The 17,564-nt window shown below is 42.8% G+C and overlaps 1 pseudogene; it reads right to left on the bottom strand.

Annotated features, from left to right (window-relative positions):
* Positions 1–16,906: 16,906 nt before the first annotated feature.
* Positions 16,907–17,024, bottom strand: LOC126204697 (5S ribosomal RNA; annotated as a pseudogene).
* Positions 17,025–17,564: the final 540 nt, after the last annotated feature.

Below are 17,564 nucleotides of genomic sequence, written 5' to 3'. Positions count from 1 at the left end.
ATCAGGTCCAGCGGCCTTTCCTCTTTTGAGCGATTTTAATTGTTTCTCAATCTCTCTGTCGTCTATTTCGATATCTAGCATTTTGTCATCTGTGCGACAATCTAGAGAAGGAACTACAGTGCAGTCTTCCTCAGTGAAACAGCTTTTGAAAAAGACATTTAGTATTTCGGCCTTTAGCTTGTCATCCTCTGTTTCAGTACCATTTTGGTCACAGAGTGTCTGGACATTTTGTTTTGATCCTCCTACCGCTTTGACATAAGACCAAAATTTCTTAGGATTTTCTGCCAAGTCAGTACATAGAACTTTACTTTCGAATTCATTGAACGCCTCTCGCATAGCCCTCCTCACACTACATTTCGCTTCGCGTAATTTTTGTTTGTCTGCAAGGCTTTGGCTATGTTTATGTTTGCTGTGAAGTTCCCTTTGCTTCCGCAGCAGTTTTCTAAGTCGGTTGTTGTACCACATACAGACCGAGAAGGCTGCATGTTTAACGTCTGCGTTTCTGTGGTCAGAAGATTGTAGCAATAACGTCTAACATCTGTTCCAGCATGTTGCTTATTTAGAGGAGAATGTCTGAGGAAGCGAGGTCATCCATTTGGTGTTATGCACTCGGATAAAGGACTGTGTCCCCTCCCCATCTGCTGCCTGGCGATGCTGTACCCGTCAGGATATTGATGACATTGTTCACTGTGCTCATACTGTGAGCTGTGTGGGTGGAGAACAGCAGCGCGAGTACCGCTTACCATTTCTAACTGGATGAAACATTCCGGGCGGCTGTCGGGAGATGTACATGTTTCATTACGTGGGAGTATACCTGCACTGATCTGTAGATGTGATATCCTCGATGCTTATGTACGCCCTTATGTCGATCCAGTGGGCGAGTATTTCATCTTACAAGACAGTGTTGGAACAAAAGGAATTCATCTCCCTGATGAATTGCTGCTCGGTATAGTCTAATTTCGTGACAGAAAGACGGCCTGCGAAGCTGTCACTAAACTGTAAGCACTTTGTCGTTTCTGACGAGGTGCTCGTCCTTCCAGCTTGTAGCCTAAGGTGTGACTGATTGAACACTTTCTTTACTTGATCCATTGTGAAGGTACTATACTAATAAATTTTTTGGAAGATATCGTATTGAAATTCTACGACTTCATTTCCGAAAGAATAGAAAGGGCCTCAACTGCTCCCGTGAAATGAATACAGTGCCTAAACGAAGTTTCCGCTAAGGAAAATTACAATCTTTTAATGCAAGAACCATTTTAAAAGTTCAGGTTAAAGGACTGGTAATGGAGGTATGTGTGTTGCGATATACTGGGGAAGACAGGGAAGGCAACAACTGAATCAGGGAAAACACTGTAGTGAAGTGGAGGACGTATACATATGTTACTTTTTAAGATGCAGAAGCTACGAGAATATGTGTAGCTGAGGCTAATACTTGGCGGAGGACTATATCAGTCAGTGGCTTTTTAATAGCTGTGATGATCTCAGTGTAGAAGATATTGCTGAAATTGTATTTTGTATCTCGTTGACATATACAACTTCTCTAATCATCATGTGTTTCATGATGTCGAAAAACATGTGATGTATTAGGTCACAAACCACTTATTCACATACAAGGCAGCTTGTTTGCGAGGTTTTTCGCAGGTTTCAAGTATAAAAGTCACTGGGTAGGCCAGTAAGCTTTTAGATATGAAGTAATAGGTTAAAATACCTGTACGACCATTTCTAGTCACGTTACCCTACTATAAGGCTGTCTTTGTTCCCAGTTCTCGTCCTAACGGTGCTTGTAATTCGTTCTTACGATCCTTTCATTAATGGGATGTCAACCAGCAACGTTATCTCCTTCGTCTGTTAGCAGCACAATTGTAGATATCCAATTGTCTTAGCTTTCACTTTGAAGTAAATAACTTCACTACAAGGTTATGCTGTGATGGACGCCATAATTCAATTGTGTTCTTGAGGGTGGAGGTGAACGACCTTAAAACACTAGCACACGCAACACTCAGAGGAGGAAGTGGTCGAGATGAAAGTTTCCGAAAGGATCAAGGAGTCGTGTGAAATAATTTTGTGAATAAATTGCCAAAATACGTTTCGGTATAGTTCTAGAGAAATGTTCGATAAGTGCTCTCGGCTTTGATCCATGATGTAAAGGTTGCTGTGATGTTACGTTTCGATGTGTATATTGAATAGAATTTCTGTGTGGTCGTACATTCTATCGATCGTAATTTCACTTGGTAGCAGTTTACACTTGTCTCGTGCTCGAGAATGACGACGTGATACAATGTATCTAATGTTTTTATATGACTGACATAGCACTGGTAAGCTAGGAAGTCATATTCTAGTCGTTATAATGTGTCTCTTATCAATGGCGAAATGTGTCGTATTTTCATGACGTCTGATGCCAGTTTTATGTTGTATTTTTGTAGACTTTGAAAATGACGGAAACGTGTAAGGTTGATGGAAAATAAAAGTGTGGTCAGGACATAAGTAAAGTTATCAAAAGTGTATCGTGAATGAATTTTGACATAAAATAAGTCGCAAAAAAGCAGGTGTACGATTTCAGTTTACTGCTTATTTAGCAATTTGCTGCACGCAGAAGCAGCGGTAGCGTAATTATCATTGTTTCGGATTCGCAATGGACATTTAGTGTGTTTTCGAGTTAATTTGCTTAATCAGTTTCATTGCAACAGGAATAATTTGCATCATCAATTAGCGATTTCGTCAACATGTTTGTACACAACGAACGTATAAAAGCTAGTTACGAGTTAGATTCACGCACGCACACTACATGAATTGCCTGTATAATAACAATTAAAAACATCTACATTCAGATGTAAACATGTAGGAAATATATCTGTATGGTCACTGCAAACTCGTTTACTGGTTCATTATCGGAGTAGTATTAACATTCCACATAAACATTTTGTAAAGAAAAACGTTCTCACATCAGCTTCCAAATTCGAGCTGTGTAGAATAATGTTTCTATTTAGGATCGACAATGTTGCGCAGTGGATTTCGTGGTAAATTGACTATGTGTTGTACAGTGTGATACCATATTACGTATTTAATTGAATTATAGTGCAGGTTTAACATTACTTTGGTTTTAGAAGCTGTATTTCAACTTTAAGAAACTGAAAACTTTCATTTTAGGTTTTTCAATGCAATAACATTCATTCCTTAGTACAATTTCTGGCGTACATACTAAATATTGGGTCATTAGCTTCAGGAAAGGGAGCTTTGCAATCTTCATATGTCTAAGATCCAATTAGTAATAACGTAAAATGCAAATTTTACAAAAACGGAACTTAAGACTGTCTTAACTGATGCATATATTTGTACTCACAGATGGCCACGGCATTCGTTCTTGGAAGAACAGTATGACATGGACACATCGACAAATAGAGTCTCCAATAAAATTGTCAAGCTACGTGCGCAACTAAAATAAAAAAAGACAACGCATCACCGCTTGGCGCTAGCTAACAATCAAATGGTAACTCCATTCACTCACTTATTTATACAATTAATGTGTTTGTTAGTCCTTTCCAAAATTATTGTAATTTTTTGGGTGTTTGTAAATTAGTAATAAATAACTAACCTTTAAATATGAAAAAGGTAAATAATTTACATAAATGTTTGATACATGATATACTAAATGCAGTGTATCATCAAGTTTTATTCCCACCTAACGCTGTTAATGCCCGACGTCCACGCTAGATGGCATGCGCGAATGAATTATTCCAACAGTCACCATGGAGTCGCCTAAGGGTGCAGGGTGTGTGCAGTGTTTTTTATGGTTTCATTAATCCAAATCCGCTACTGCAGAACGGATACAGTTCACAGTTAAATATCGTAAGCCACTGTCTCGAAGAAAAACTGTTATCAAATCGTGCAATCGCTTCACCGAAACTCGCCGTGTATCATTTAGTTCGCCGGTTCAGTGCTGCCCAACAGTGGCTGATGCAGCAGTTGAACGAGTTCAGCAGTCTTACATCTGTATTATGGAAAATCCTATCGTACAAACTCTACAAACTAGAACTGTTGCAAGCTTTAAGAGAAAGTCACAGAAAAGGGGATTAATTTTGTATAGAAATGTTTAACAAAATGCCGACTGAAGATGATTTTCTTAATAAAACGGTTTTCAGCAACGGTGCCACCTACCATTCCTGCGGTAAAGTGAATCGGCATTATGTTCGAATATGGTGTGAACAGAAACCATCTTACATAATCGAGCATGAACGGGTCTCACCTAAGTTACATGTTTTTGAGGTGTAACCAGTAACAGGATTTACGGTCCTTTCTTTTTTGCCGGATCAACTTAACTGGCGTTTCGTACCTCGACATACTTGAACATCGTGTAATGCCTCAAATACAACAGGATATGGACACAGAATTTATTTTCCAGCAAGAGGGCGTGCCACCACATTATGATCATGAAGTTGCCGCGTGTCTCTGTAGGTATGTGGCGACTTGGACTGCATGTGGTGGATCTATACCGTGGTCACCACGAGCACCTGATTTATCGTCAGTAGACGTCTGTGTATGGTCTTACAGCAAAGACGGAGCGTTTGTTCCTCTGCTTCCGGCAAACGTCGACGAGCCGTGACAACGGATAACACAAGCAACTGCCTTCACACGAGTATAGCGAGACTTCCTTCTTAGGATATGGGAGGAAACTGATTACAGATGGGGACATTTGTCGTGTTACAAAGGATACCACATCGAAAATTTATAAACAAACTTGAAGATGTATTGTATTCAGTGCTACATCAAATATTTCTATAAGTTACTTGCATTTTTTACAATTAAAGGTTACTGTCAGATAGCTAACTTATGAACACCCCGTACTTCACTTTCCTGGTTTCTCTACGTGCATCCAAAGCTATTTACGAGAATGAGATATGAGTAACAATGTGGAGAAAGAGCACATGGATCTTTTTTATGAGTTATAACAAAATGAAAGTCTGTCATGTGCGTATCCTGGTAGGGAGCGAAGTGACGTAATAGTATTTTACTTGCATTTAAGTTCAACAGTAGGCCATAGCAGTTGGATGAAGAGAAAACTGCGAGTATTATTCTCCGAGCAGAACTACAGCTGTGTGTGTGTGTGTGTGTGTGTGTGTGTGAGCCTAGAATGATTATAAATTCCCTTGCAGGTACTGTACTATACAATGTGCTCAAAATTTTAGGAACAATACTCTTCTAATGGCAGAAGAAAAAACTTTGAGATAAGGCACTAGTGGTTGGATACGTTTATTGCCATAAACGACTTACAGCTTATGCCCATTTGAGCTGTTCAACGTGACGATAGCGTCTTAGGGCAGGCAAGACAATGATCCACACATTTTTTCCCGCCCGTTCCCTGAAATTTCCCTGTTGTATGTTGTACAATGAGGCAGACGTCAGATACCCTAACAACCATCCCCACTTCAGTTTCAGCTGAGGTTTCATGCACAACCGAGTTGATGTAATCCATAGGAAATAAAATCATGGAAGTGAAGTCCAACGATGGATCTAATCATTGAAAAAGGCCTCCAATTCCACTCCAGAGGTGATGGTGTCTATTGTTCAGGTAGTCACGGATACCAATAAGGAGGCAGGATGGTGTAGTGTCGCCTGAAATCACCTTCTGTCATGGGGAACGAGTGGTACTGTGGCGTAGGTCTTGAGTGTACATCAAGTAACACGTACTATATAACTGTACTATTGTCTTTATTATTGCCCTGTTATTTAATTAGGCATACAACATATAGTCATCCAGATTCATAAATAGGCACATGTAAAATTAACGTAAGATGAAATAGTTTCTGCTAGCTGAGTTTTAATGTTAACTGTTATTCATTAATTTTTTGCTGGTTACTAAAATTTTGATATATAACCAGATACAAATTCTACTAAATTCTTAGTACACAAAGGAATAAAATGTCAATATTATAGTTTATTTTTAGTTTACGTATAACAATTTTTTTTGTAATTACGGGTGTGAGAAAGTTTCTGGATAAGTAGATTATTTGATCAGATTAAAGAAGATGTCTTTCAACAGTATGTATGCGTGTTACACTCTCAATGGGTAAATGATACAGTTTACTCAACTCGCCTCAGTTTGCTACCAATAGCTTTGGAGACCAGACTGTATGCACCTGTCTGATAACTTACGTAGGTGGAGAGGAACGTTACAACATGTTGTCCCACTGCCTTCTGTGTCACTGTCTCCTGAATGGCGACTATTTCTTATTAATATCACAAAAAGTGCCATTAAAATTGTAAGGAACAGTCAAATGAAACCTATACACGTAGAAGAAAGATAAGTAAACTGTTTATTAATTCAAAAATAATCTCCATAACTGTTCATACGTTTATCCCACTGTGAGACAAGTCGGTCAATGACTTCATAGGAAAATGTTTACGATTGACTGTGCAACCATGATTGTACCCAGGAGTGCACCTCTTCGTCCGAAGTAAATCAACAGCCGCAAAATTCTTTCTTCGAGTTTCAAAAATTTGGAAATCGCTTGGCGAGAAGTCGGGATAGTATGGAGGATGCCTAACGGCTTCCCAACGAAACTTATGCAGCCTAGTCGAAACAACCTTCGCAACATATGAGTAAAGAATCGTTGTAATGTGCAGTTTCTCAAATTCAGCACTCTGGAAGAACAATTGATGGTAGGATATTCAATCGGGATGGATATGAAATTCACATGTAATCCGATTTCATTTGTGTAGATCGCACACTCATATTTTATTGGGACAATCGTTTATCAATTAATTATTGGCATAGTAGTCTATTGGTTACGTATGTCAAGTAATTCGACTTACTATTCCCTTATTATTGCAGTAGTTGTGTATGTCCTTATTCCCACAGCAGTATTTTGATAAATGGCTTTTCGAATAACATATTTTCTTAATACGTTTGTTTTCATGGTCATCCTTTGCAGCAACTGTTAAAATCAGTTATTATTTGTTTTTCCGTCTTAAGCTTACTGCAATTTAATGAAGGAGAATGTTACGCCAGAAGCGTTTGGCTTTTGTTTATGAAACATCTTCCGCGCTCCTGTTCACATTTTCTTCAAACTACTGCTTCTTCCCTCTTCGTTAGTAGAGGATAATATAAAAAGACTTCGTTTCAAATATACACTTGGCAGTTTCTGGCAAAGGTAAAGGCTAAATTTCCAAATACAGTAAGTGCTCACTGCACATACGCAGAAACAGGGGAAAGCTGCGGCGTCTGCTTACATCGGAAGATAACCTATTCTGGCCGCACCCACCCCTACTGTAGAAATGGGTTTTGTGCTTTAGTGTCTTCTTTATTGTGTTGTTTGCTTTGTGTCCTTGACACATTGAAAAGGTTGCACGTGGTCCTGGTGTTTTTCCTACTAGCGTTCTCCTACAAGACAGACAAAATACCTCAAAGCAAAGAACTATTTGCGTTTTGTAGCAGAAAAGTTTACACTATGCATAAATAAGAACGACAGAAAAAAGTTTTTTCTGATGAAAATTATTTCAATAGTGAAGAAATCAGAATTATTTGACGAGAAAAATAATTTCGACGTTATTCGACATTTCGCTGGAAGACAAGATGCAAGGAATGAAGTGAAAAGTCGCTATTTATTGCTTTCTAGATATTTTTAATGTGTTTTCAAGATATATTTCCCCGAGAAAATAGATCTATATGTTTTAAAATGTTTGGACGACATTTTTCCTATTCACGCAGTTCTCAGGAATGTACAGATTTTACTACATGACATGGACAAGAACATCGACCGCGAATTTTGCTGTGGACATTAATAAACTCCATTATCATTGTTTGTTTCTGCATCTTATTACTATATTCCCAATTTTTCGTAAAATGGGTGGCTCTCATAACCTCACTTTCACCGTTCAGGAGGCAAACTACATAGCAGACAGCTCTCTCAACATACGCAATTTTGGTGCTAACGTGTAAACGAAACTTAGCACTCGAGAGAGACAAAACTCAGTACAAGAACAAACCGCTAGGGACGCTGCAGTAGAATAATCAATTTAGATAAGAAAGTCGATTGTGTAAAAGGAGCCTTAGTCATTAGCCAAGTCCAGCGTCCACCCTGTGCCTAGGTTTGTAGCAGAGGCAGCGCTCTGCCTAACAACAAGTGTTTCTGTTTGTGGTGTTCAGTGAAATGTCACTGAACGCCACAAACCTTCGTCAGTGCAATAGTATTCCGAAACACTAACGAAAACGTGTCAAATTGTGACGGAGTTTTAGACCTGAAATCTACCCGTGGCGTGGGAGCAGACGGTGAACAATTGGTGCTAAATACAATGTGTTATGAACTACCGATAATACTATATCGAATGCTTTCAATGTATGTTATTCAAATCAGGACAATAAAGGACTAGAAGATGTCAGTACAGGAGCGGATGCGGACAATGACAGTGACCTTGCGGAGAGCCATTCGAGCGCAGTTCCAAAGAAGCGTGTAAATCTGAAAGTGGATACAAAAATGTACTTGCTCAGACTGTGTTAAAAAAGGCTTCGAAAATTGCCAAGAAAGGGAAAACAGTCATGGTCGATAAGAAGTCCGAACTGGATGCGCACAAAATGGAGCGTATTAATACTGCTATAGCATGTGAAGGGGAACCCAACAATTTATTTAGTGGAAAAACAAATATCAACATCGATGGTCGAGAGGATCTAAGCAACTCGGTCAGTAAGAATGCGACTGTCCTTGTCCCCACTTACACTACGTATCGCTAATCTGTACATGGAATACTTCGAGGATACGCCTTGGAAACAGCACGCCTTAAACTCAAGGTCTTTTATCGGTACGTGGAAGATATTTTCGCGGTCTGGCCGCACGGCGAGGACACTCTAATGGAATTTCTCAACCATCTGAACAGCATACACGAGAACATTAAGTTCAACAATGGAACTGGAAGAGAATGGGTGCCTATCCTTCCTCGATATTCTAATAAAGAAGAAAACGGAGGGTACACTGCGACACTCGGTCCACCGAAAGAAAACATACGCACATACTTATACCTCAACGCCAACAGCTGCCATCACCCAGCACAACGGAAATCCGTGTTCATTACTCTCGTCCGCAGAGCTCATGACATATGCGACAAGGACAGTTTATGTACTGAGATTCAGCACCTAAAGAAAACCTTCCAGAAGAATGGTTACACCGAAACGCAAATTAGACGCGTACTCAAGATGAGCAAGAAGAAGAGGGAGAAGGACCTTCACGAAGAAGAGTACAACAAAGGTCTGGCGTTCCTCCTGTACACAGGGCCGCCCACGGCGAAGTTTGCCAGGATACTGGAGAAGAACAAGATAAAAACCATCTTCTATCCTCCAGCAAAAATAAGAAATATGATGGGCTCAATGAAGAACAACTTGGGTCTAAGAACACCAGGTGTCTACAGTATTTCCTGTGAATGTGGGAAACAAGACATCGGACAGACGCAGCATAACACAACGCATCTCCGAACATGTGAGAAGCGTGCGCCTCGCACAAAAAGAAAAATCCGCGTTAGCGGAGCACAGCCTCAGTGAAGAGCACACGTTTGAATTTGAAGAAACCAAGAGACTGTGTAGAACGAAAGGTTTCTGGGACTCTATTATTAAAGAGGCAGTGGAGATCTTGGTCAATGATAACCTGGTCAATCGGAATAGTGGCTTCCAACTCAGTAGCGCGTGGAACACCACATTATCAAGAATGAGACGAGAGCGCACTGATGGAGGCAGGTCGGTGGCGGCGGATGGAATAGACAGGCCGCACCGAGACGAGACGCCAGGACCAGGCGCCCGCGGCTTCCCCCCCCCCCCCCCCCCCCCCCCGAGCGGTGCCACGCCGATTCCGCTCGCGCCTGATTGGTCCGACCGTCGCCGAGGATGCACAGAAGCCCGTGGTCCAGCGGTTATAAACATCGGGACGAGACGTGAACCCGACACTTCGCCTGAAGATGGCAAGTAAGAAACTTGCTGAAACGTTGCTGGAGAACAACACACTGACTCGGCTGTCAACCCGAGAAGATTTTATCATAGACGACTGTGGTCCACTTCTTGTATACGCCGAAGGTATGTCTCAGCCTGTGAGTTAATTTGAGCGTAACATTAGTCCATTAGTCGACTGCACGCCTTGGGAGTAGGGAAACCAATGCGTGAGGTTATGCCCTTGTCAATGTATCTACAAGATTTTTTTTTAAAGATTGTAGGCTGAGTTCACATCGGCGCAGGTGGTGAACGGTGTTGTATCTACTACAAACCACAAGTCAAATTTTATGTACCTCATTTCTTTGTGGTCAAAGAGGGTGTGATACGAGCGTAGGTATTAGCATCGTCGACGAAGAACATGCGGAGTGACTAGCTTCACAAGTAAAAAAATCTTGATGTTCAGTATATCTTGAAGACGAAAAGTGGATAACCGTGAATAGGAATCGCCCTCTGAGGGTTCCGTACAACTTAATTACGTATACAGACAGTTCGCTTACAGGTTTTGACGAGCGAGATTGCGAGTATCAAAGTATGTGATATAAACGGCCGCATCTTTTGACTTCATGACCTAGACCTTAGTATCAACCATAAATTTAAGCTTGATACATCTTCTGGTTCCTGCTAAAAAAGAGGCTTTAACATATAGAGAGCCAGACAGACGGGTAACAAATGGCAAAAAATATTTTTTATGTTGTATGATTACAAATTAACAATTTTCGGATTTTTCCCTTTACTTTTACTGTGAAAATTTGTTTCGTCCTAAATTACATGATTCTAGGTCAATGGGAATAACCTACCGGTTTGGTGAGTGGGTCTGCGAGTATAATAATATGTGAGATACATAGCTGTATCTTTTGACTGCATCGACTTAAAAACTTAAATTTTTTAAATCGTCAAGACATAAATTTCAACTTTATACGTCGACCTGTTCTTGAGGAAAGGGGGTCTTAACAGACGGACAGAAATGTGAACAACAAAATGATCCCCTAAGGGGTCCGTTTTTGCTGACTGACGTGCGGAACTCTAACAAGATTCGATACATGGAGGAGGGAAATATGTCGCGTCTCAGTCAGTTAAAACTGCATTTTCTGGTCAGAGACTTCCGACAGCGGTTTCCATAAGAGGTGCGGTCTAAATCCTTATATTCAAAATGTCATGCATTGTTGTATGTGATTTAGATATGGCCACACCCGGAAACAGCGACGCAGTGGTTTTCGATGTGCAAAATATGTCGAACCACACACCATAACTGAATGTACACTACTGGCCATTAAAATTGCTACACCACGAAGATGATGTGCTACAGACGCGAAATTTGACAGACAGGAAGAAGATGCTGTGATATGCAAATGATTAGCTTTTCAGAGCATTCACACTAGGATGGCGCCGGTGGCGACACCTACAACGTGCTGACATGAGGAAGGTTTCCAACCGATTTCTCATACACAAAGCAGTTGACCGGTGTTGCCTGGTGAAACTTTGCTGTGATGCCTCATGTAAGGAGGAGAAATGCGTACCATCATGTTTCCGACTTTGATAAAGGTCAGATTGAAGCCTATCGCGATTGCGGTTTATCGTATCGCGACATTGCTGTTCGCGTTGATCGATATCGAATGACTGTTAGCAGAGTATGGAATCTGTGAGTTCAGGAGGGTAATATGGAACGCCGTGCTGGAGGCCAACGGTCTCGTATCACTAGCAGTCGAGATGACAGGCATCTTATCCGCATCGCTGTAACGGATCGTGCAACCACGTCTCGATCCATGAGTCAACAGATGGGGACCTTTACAAGACAACAACCATCTGCACGAACAGTTCGACGACGTTTGCAGCAGCATGGACTATCAGCTCAGAGACCATGGCTGCATTACAGACAGGAGCGCCTGCGATGGTGTAATCAACGACCAACCTGGGTGCACGAACGGCAAAACGTCATTTTTTCGGATGAATCCAGGTTCTGTTTGCAGCATCATGATGGTCGCGTCCGTGTTTGGCGACATCGCGGTGAACGCACATTGGAAGCGTGTATTCGTCATCGCCATACTGGCTTATCACCCGGCGTGACCGTATGGGGTGCCATTGGTCCACACGTCTCGGCCACCTCTTGTTCGCATTGACGGCACTTTGAACAGTGGACGTTACATTTGAGATGTGTTACGACCCGTGGCTCTACCCTTCATTCGATCCCTGCGAAACCCTACATTTCAGCAGGATAATGCACGACCGCATGTTGCAGGTCCTGTACGGGCCTTTCTGGATACAGAAAATGTTCGACTGCTGCCCTGGCCAGCACATTCTCCAGATCTCTCACCAACTGAAAACGCCTGGTCAGTGGTGGCCGAGCGACCGGCTCGTCACAATACGCCAGTCACTACTCTTCATGAACTGTGGTATCGTGTTGAAGCTGCATAGGCAGCTGTACCTGTACACGCCATCCAAGCTCTGTTTGACTCAATTCCCAGGCGTATCAAGGCCGTTATTACGGCCAGGGGTGGTTGTTCTGGGTACTGTGTGGAAATGTAGTCACATGTCAGTTTTAGTACAATATATTTGTCCAATGAATACCCATTTATCATCTGCATTTCTTCTTGGTGTAGCAATTTTAATGGCCAGTAGTGTAATTTCGTGGGAACTACTCATTGAATTTACTGCTGTGGTCACCATCTGGGCACGGGTAAAAACTGTTCTGAGTTTCTCAAGCAGAGGCTATTAAGTCTAAAGCGCGGTATTATGTTTCCCCTCCACCATTCCTCTGAGCTACCGACTTACCTCCGCTGCAGCATGGTGTATGGAAGCCACCCAAGCACCCCTCCAGTTGCTTGCTCTCTGGCCTTGCTGCCACTGCCGACAGCGTGCTACTCCAGCCCAGTCCAGTAATCTCTGTCTCAGCTGACAGCGGTACTGCTGGCCTTTGGATCCGCTCCTGCATCTGCGTCTGCACTGCAGTCGCCACAGACTCGGCTGGCCCCACAGTTCGCCCAGCCCAGCTGGAGCCAGCACCGGACACAGGAAATCTCGGGCCACGTACAAGTAAGTCAGTGCCAGCAGACAAAGTCAGTGGTCCGAGTGACCAGAGACGGTTGCCACGATATACTTTGATGTGACAAAAGTGTATACAGATGGCTGTAGTATCGTGTACTCGAGGAACAAAAAGGCAGTGCAGTGGCGAAGCTGTCATTTGTGCTCAGGTGATCCATGTGGAGAGGTGTCCGGCGTGATTACGGCCGCACGACACAAACTAACAGACTTTGAACGCGGAATTGTAGTTGGAGCTAGACGCATTTGACATTCCATTTCGGAAATCGTTATTGAATTCACTATTCCGAGACTCACAGTGTCAAGAGTGGGCCGAGAATACCAAATTTCGGTTATTACCTCTCACCAACGACAACGCAATGGCCGACTGCTTTCAATTAACGACCGAGAGCAGTGTCGTTTGAGAACGGTTAGCGATGCTAACAGACAAGCAATACTGCGCGAAATAATCGCAGAAGTCGCTGTGGGACGTACGACGTATCCGTTATGGCAGTGCGGCTGAGTTTGGCTTTCATGGGTTATAGCAGCGGACGACTGACACGAGTGCCTTTGCTAACAGCATGGCATCGGTTGTAGCGCCTCTCATGGACTCGTGACCGTATTGGTTGGATCCTAGACGAGAGGGAAGCCGTGGTCTGGTGAGATGAGTCCCGGTTTCAATTAGTAAGAGCTGATGGTAGGGTTCGAGTGAGGCGCAGAACCCACGAAATCATAGACCCAAGTTGTCAACAAGGCTCTGTCTAAGCTGTTGGTGGTTCCATAATGGTTTAGGCTGTGTTTACATGCAACTGACCGTGTTCTCTTGTGAAAATGAACCGATCACAAACGGAGATGGTTATGTTCGGCTACTTGGAGACCATTTGCAGCCTTTCTTGGACTTCATGTTCCCAAACAACGATGGAATTTTTATGGATGATAATGCGCCACGTGACTGGGTCACAACTGTTTGCCACTGATTTGAAGAACGTTCTTGACAATTCGAGCGAATGGTCTTGCCACCCAGATCACCTGATATGAATCCCTTGGAACATTTGTGGGACATAATCGGGAGGTCAGTTCGTGTACAAAATCATTTACCGGCAACACTTTCGCAATTTCAACGACTTGTTGAGTCCGTGCCACGTCGAGCTGCTGCACTACACCGGGAGAAAAGAGGTCCGACACGATATTAGGAAGTATCCCATGAGTTTCGTCATCCCAGTGCACCTACCCTTTATCCCCGAGAGTACAGAACCCTCTCCGACTGGTGTCATCATTTTTGACGGCAAGCCTTATTGAAAATTTACGTGAAATGCTTGTGTTCATCATTAGAACAAGTCAGTTGGAGGCAGTGCGCAAGAATTCGAAAAAAAATCGTCTTGTGAGAGTGGTTGAGGCACATTTAGTTAATCTTACACGAAAAAAATTTAAAGTAACCGTGTAGATACAGTTACAGTTTGGAATGTGCACTCGGCTAATTCTAACGGGGAAAGTTTGGCTATTTCTTGAAGGAGTGTAAAATTCGTATTATTACACTGGCAGAAAATTCGCTATGGGCGGAAGAAGACTTCTGTATTCCAGGATATAATGTGATTCGTACAGACAGAAAGGACAGACTTCAGGGAGATGCTATACAACCAGAAATGGGATGGGTTTTCCCCAGCTACTTACAGGAAGTGGAACTGATTGCTTTGAGGTCATGTGATGGTAGAACACGTATAAAAAACTTTGCAGCCTCCGCTGTAGTAGTACACCGTGCCTCACGAACTGGCGACAGCAGACATGCCTTCCTTATTTTGTTGGATAAGATCGCCCATATGGCAGTTAGTGTAGCGCAACTTTACGCTAGCACAGGAAAGGTTCAGTTAATGAACGGACAAGGCCACAATTCTCAAACATGATTGACTTTATTACAATATAACTCTCCGAGTAAGTTTCATTCCTTGGTACTTATTAAATATATACAGAATCATTGCGCTTCCAGACTTGATCTTAAGCAAGGGTAGACAAAGATCAGCTCATTTAGCATTAAACTTTTAGGCGAGCTATTAAAATAATGAAAGACTAAAACATATTTTACCAAGCAGCAATATTTCAACAACCACTACCATAGCAATCAGAATCCATAAAATTTTAAGACAAAGTTTCTCATAAAAACATTACTATAGTTAAATGTAGAAATCTCTAAAACAAATTAAAGCTGTGAATTACAGGACTTCAGAGTTAACTTCTGCAGTAGTTCAACACAGGATCATTAAACAAACTCGTGGTTTTAAAATTAAGCCACCACTCACGCAACTACAAATGCATCAAGAGATAAGGATTATAATTGGAGGCGTATACTTAAAGCAGGATCACACAGATTTCCTTTCATTATACATGAACTGCCGCTCTTGGTACGAGCTCTCTTACTCTCCAACAACCAACAGGCCCAGCTCGCCCGTCTCCTCAGGCAAGTCGTTGTACACACGGGAGAGAACACAAAGTAACGAGACAAGCTTCTAAAACACACAAACAGCTGGTGTTAATTCAAAGCCTCAAAAACATGTTCATACGTGCTTCAGGGAATACAGGCCAGAAGATAGTGACAATTTAAACTATGGCCTGGAAAACTTCAAGCAACCAATAGGTCCAGTAAAAAAATTTTTAACCACACTTGATAAACCATCAAAACACGGGCATTTCACTACTAAGTAAATCGTTCAGGACTGACAGTAAGCAATACCCGTAGCACAGATTGAAGAAGCTGACGAGAATTTCGAATGAGGCAACAAGAGACAGCAATACATTAAATAACGTTATTACTACACAGTTCATGGGCTGAAATTTATCTCACCTCCCCCCCCCCCACAAAAAAAAAACAACTATCCATGGTTCCAACGCCGTCGCGAGCAGAAACAAGGCTGTCCACTCAGAGTCCCGTCAACCAATGAACGTCAGAATCACCAACGTCAGGACCAACAGTCTCAGTCCTACGCGTTGCCAGCTTATACTGCCGCCCAGCGTGTTTCCAAACACAGTGCATGCGCGACTCACGCCTCCTAGCGACTCCGTGTTCACTATCTCTTCTCGTCCCTCGCCTCAGGCGCACTCCATAGAAGCAAACTTTACGCCGAACGGGATCGACAACCGCTAGGTCGTTGTGCACACATCAGTTAGCATGGGAGATTTCAGTGGGCATAGTACGTCTCGTGCAAGCGACAGAACGGAGCAAGTGGGTGCACTTTTGTTTGATGCGGTGTTAGACGGTTCAAAATGGTTCAAATGGCTCTGAACACTATCGGACTTAACTTCTGAGGTCATCAGTCCCCTAGAACTTAGAACTACTTAAACCTAACTAACCTAAGGACATCACACACACCCATGCCCGAGGCAGGATTCGAACCTGCGACCGTAGCGGTCACGAGGTTTCTGACTGTAGCGCCTAGAACCGCTCGGCCACCACGGCCGGCTGTTCGACAGTTGCTTGGTGCTCCTAAATGACAGTCTTGGCAATAGAATACCAAGAGCAGGCGATGTGCAGAGGAGAGTAGGTGTGGTTGTAGCGCCGTCCCAGTTGACACTTCCTGATATAATACGGTAGATTCTGCAAGATACTGAGGTTTCTGACCATTTTCTTAAAATGTGCATTATTACAACTGAGGTTTCGGACAATTTTTGGAAAATATGCGTTCCGACAATGATAGCAATTACTGTCGAAGTCATAATCCATCTCTCTCCCTCCGAACAGGCCTTGGAAGGCCCACGGTACCGACCGGCCGCCCTGTCATCCTCAGACCACAGGTGTCACTGGATGCGGATTTGGAGGAGCATGTGGTCAGCAGAGCGCTCTCCCGGCCGTATGTTAGTTTACGAGACCGGAGCCGCTACTTCTCAATCAAGTTGCTCCTCAGTTTGCCTCACAAGGACTGAGTGCACCCCGCATGCCAACAGCGCTCGACAGACCGGATGGACACCCATCCAAGTGCTATCCCAGCCCGACAGCGCTTAACTTCGGTGATCTGACGGGAACCGGTGTTACCACTGCTGCAAGGCCATTGGCCCAGAATCCTTATGTTTGGAATATAAAAACAGGTAACTGGGAGAAATACCACGATGAGGCAAAGAAGAAGGATTGGAACGGATTACAGAAACGACAGTGGTTTCGACGATACAAAGCATTACGTACGCCAAGAGTGGGAGGGGGAATGCCAAACAGCTTTTTCAGTACTGAGCATACAAATAAATGACCAAGTGCGAACAGGACTGGTGCCCCAAGCGTTCCGTAAAAACTTAATTATGCACAAAGGGAGAATCATTTAAAGAGCTGTTGACGTGCGGTTTTTACAGAATGGATTGGTAGCCAGGCGCTCGTGTTGTTAGCGAAATTCTAACCTTTTCATGCAAACATACACTTTTTAAATGGAACAATGTCTGTTGACGTTTAGAGACAAAAAGTAGGGTAAATAGGAATGTAAGTGGTCTGTTGCAGGAATCTAGTGCGAGTCGTTTACAAGATATCTTACTTTGAAAAGTTCCCACACCATCACTTGTACAATATCTGTGGTAGCACACACTAAAGAACAATACAAGTGCGTAGACC

Source organism: Schistocerca nitens, chromosome 9 (genome assembly GCF_023898315.1).
Source record: "Schistocerca nitens isolate TAMUIC-IGC-003100 chromosome 9, iqSchNite1.1, whole genome shotgun sequence".
Taxonomy (NCBI): domain Eukaryota; kingdom Metazoa; phylum Arthropoda; class Insecta; order Orthoptera; family Acrididae; genus Schistocerca; species Schistocerca nitens.
The sequence above is the reverse complement of the archived record's forward strand: the minus strand, read 5'-3'. Positions and strand labels throughout refer to the sequence as shown.